This window comes from Drosophila virilis, chromosome X (assembly GCF_030788295.1).
Source record: "Drosophila virilis strain 15010-1051.87 chromosome X, Dvir_AGI_RSII-ME, whole genome shotgun sequence".
Taxonomy (NCBI): domain Eukaryota; kingdom Metazoa; phylum Arthropoda; class Insecta; order Diptera; family Drosophilidae; genus Drosophila; species Drosophila virilis.
Genome location: NC_091543.1, coordinates 26,632,916 through 26,636,822, shown reverse-complemented (window position 1 = coordinate 26,636,822; position 3,907 = coordinate 26,632,916).

The following is a 3,907-nucleotide window of genomic DNA, read 5'->3' as shown; positions in this document are numbered from 1 at the left end:
ACAACAACAACAACAACAACAACAACAACAGCAACAACAACAACAGCGACAACTGCAGCCGAGCGTGTTTTGCATGCATAAATAGCTCGCGCAGAAGACGAAGTCGAGGCAGAAGAGAAGTGGAACCAGTGCATGAGCCGGGCTTTACCTTGCTGCAGCCGGCCAGGGACAGCGGTGGGTGGGGGGTAGCAAAGGGGCTTGGCTGATTGAGTTGACAGATTTGTTTGCCATTGCTAAAAAGAAAAAAATACTTATTAATATTATTATGTGTGTGTGTTTATTTATGTCTGTGTAGTTTAATTGGTTGTCAGAATACTTGACATCGCGAACTGAAACTGAAACTGGAACTGGAACTGGAAGTGGAATTGAAACTAGAACCAGCAGAAGTGCTTGTTAGCAGAGGAGGTTGACGCCATTTTGTCACGCACTCAAGCACATTTATACCGAAACTTTTTCAACATTGTATATATATGCATATATATTTGTAATTGGTATTTGAATTGGGAATCGAACCCTCGCTCAACTACAGGCAATACCTATTTATATTAGAGACAATTGAATCGCAGCTCCAACCGATCCAGACTTTGATTTGACATTCAAATATATATAAATACTTATTAATAAATCAATATTAACAATATATTTTAAAAGTTAAATCAGTTTAATGCAGAAACTCTTGGTCTGCTTTGGGTCCGCACTCCAGATTCGATGGATGATGGTATTCACAGTTCTTTGCGAACTATAAATCGTAGGGTGTACGCGCGGTAACAATTGATTTGTCACATGAATTTGAATTCGAAGTGGCCCATTGAACATTGGGCAGAGATTTGGCATAGTCAAATCAATCAAAAGGCCACAACGTTGTTGCATTTTCTTGGGCCATTGCAACGGTCTTGCCCAGTGCATTAAGCCCGAGGCAAATCAAATCGCAGCCAAAGTCAGAGTCGGAGTCAAAGTCACAGTCAGAGTCAAAGTCAGAGTCAAAGTCAAAGTCAAAGTCAAAGCAAACAGTTTTGCGATCGTGTCACGTACGTGGAATTGGGTTGGCTTTGGCAAGGTGCCGTTGAAGATCGTCATCGTCATCGTCATCGACATCGGACGATGACGAACGTTTACTAGAACGAATTTGGTTAATTTTTATTGTGATTTCCTAGAACCGAACGAACGGCAACGGCAACGGCAACGGCAAAAGCCCAACTCGCCCGCCGCAGACCAGGTAAATCAGGTAAATCACGAAAAAGTGTCGGCGGACACGCGCCTCTAAAACAGCCAACGAACGTTCCAATCGAATCGAAATGCAAATTATGCAATGCCGCAACGTTCTCCTGTGCTCGCTGGACTGGTCGGTCTTTGCTCTTGTCTCTTAAGTCTTAAGTCGCTGCGGTATCTGGTCTGGCTATTGTGGACTGCTCTGCAGTTAATTTTTAACGACGCAAGATTTGTGCATTCAGGCGCTACAAATTGTTTATTGTAGGCCCCATGGCCCCAAAATATGCACAAGTAATTCCCTTAGACCCGCCGACCGACCGACCACTCATTTCCAAATAAAATTTGCTCTGGTCAGTCCTCAGCCAGTGTTCGGGCCAGTGTTTTGTCAGTCTTGTCAGTTTTGTCAGCTCTGGTTTGGAGCATTCAATCACGTGACAGTGACACAACTCGTATTTGTCCTGCTCATTCGCTCTGCAGTTCACAGTTGCACGCCTCACGCCTTAAAGTTACAAAAATTGTATAAGAACTTCATTCTGAACTTAAGAAGGGGGTTCAACAAGCTGTCTTAACTATCTTAAATGTTCAGATTTTTCACTTAACGAGTGGAGATTTCTGAAATAAAATGGATATAGGTGAAATAAGATACAAATATTCTTCAATTTCAAATTGATTTGCAGTTAAGGATTTTCTGTCACTAGATAGACATGCAATTCTTCTCAAGTGCTTTGTGTATACTAATATATACTATTTAGAACATGAGAATACTTTAGTCAATTTTTATATATATAATGAGTAAAAGCATATCAATACCTTTTCCAACAATAGTCCATAACAAAACCTGGCTTAAAGCCAACAAAAAAAAAACCCTGTGTTCCTGTTCCGGTTTTGAGCAAGGTTAATGATCTCTGATCAAGCTGCCACATTGAATGGCATTTATAAGCCTTTTTTAATGCTATGCACAATTTGTCGAAATTAATTGAGTTATCGGCTAATAAGCCATCGGGCCCAAAAGACGACGCGTTGCCATCATTAATAATTCTGAAAGCGTGTTGCCACCCCAAAATAGCCAGCCAGCCAGCCAGCCAACGAGTCAGCCAGTGAGCCAACATCCATGCACTGGGGGAGTCCCAGTCTGGCGTGGCGATCGGCGCATTGAACAGATCAATTATCGTCCGGCCGGCTGCCCCTGCCGCTCGCTGATGCCGCGTGATGCAGTTGCCGCTGCCATTGCCATTGGGGCGCATAATCAGGAAGGCAAACGGGAACGGCAGCGACAGCCGCTGTATAATTTTGGTTTTTGGATAAATCACGCAAAGGCAAACGGCATTGGGAATGCCCACGGGCAGGGGCACGGGCACGGCAGCAATAATCTATCACCTGTCAGCACCTGTCATTCAAGCGTCGCAGTTGCGATTGGCAGACCAACACACACACACATGCAACATGCCACATGAGGCTGCCACTGGTACAGAGACTGAGGCACGTTTGAGTTTGCGTTCGCGTTTCGTTCATTTCATTTCTTGCTCGGCAGCAGAGGCAGCCAACCAGCCGGGCAACCAGCCGGGCAGCCAAGCAGCCAAGCAGCCAGGCAGCCATCCAGGCGTCTGCCATCGAGCCATCGAGCCAGTTGCCTCAAGTGTCAGTTTGACATCATTAATCATGCGATTAGTTAAGTGGGTGTTCGTTTATACCATTTTCTCACACAGCATCCTCCACGTTTGCTGCTTATGTAAAATCAGTTCCGAGCTGTTTAATTTGACGTTTGAACGCATGATTGCATTTTCAATTTGACAACTACGCACAGCACAGCACGCACATATTGCCTCCATTTGCCCCCCCCCCACACACACACACAAATACCCACAAACCCCGCCCCTGTCCAACTCCCCATTCCACAAACCCCTGTCGTGTGGGTCTTGGCTATTGGAACTTGCTCCGTTGCTGATGCTGCTGCTGCTGCTGTCAAAATAATCACACGTACAATTAGCATGACGACAAGCTCATCAATTTGTATGGCCAGACGGGGCAAAGAGCGGGGCAATGCTGTGTGAGGGGCAGGGGGGGTCAGCACAGGTATTAAGCAGGCATTGGAATTCGAAAAATGCTTCGAGATTTAAGTATTCCTAATGGGAGGAGTAAATTGAACGAAAGTGAAAAGAACGGAAAGTGGAATTTAAGGTTTCTTATAGTTTACCAAATAATAATAGCCATTTTTGTATTAATTTCTTTTATATTTATGTTGCTTATGAAACTGAAACTTGCACTTAATTAATACTTTATCATATCTAATTTTAAACAAATCTAAAGTAAGTCAAGTAAGAGCCCGACTAGAAGATACCCTGTACCTGTCGTGCTTTCACAACCCCACCCTATGCGAGATATATTCTTTAATAACTTTGATGTCTACTGTCCGATCCTAATAAAATTAATCTGTTGTCATTAAGCAAAAGTCAACATTACAAATCTGATTGTTCTAGCTCTCATAAGCTCCAAGATATGTTCAAAAAGCAGATCTGAAAATTGATTTTTATCTTGATCTGCGCTTGCAAAAGAAAAAGCTACGTTTCAAATTTAGTCTCTGAGCAAGTAAGCTCAACAAGCATTTGCATAAAACTATTATATCCCTTTGCCAAAGACAATATATGTAATCTAAATATAAAGGTCTTGATCATGCACACAGGGTATATTATCAATAATT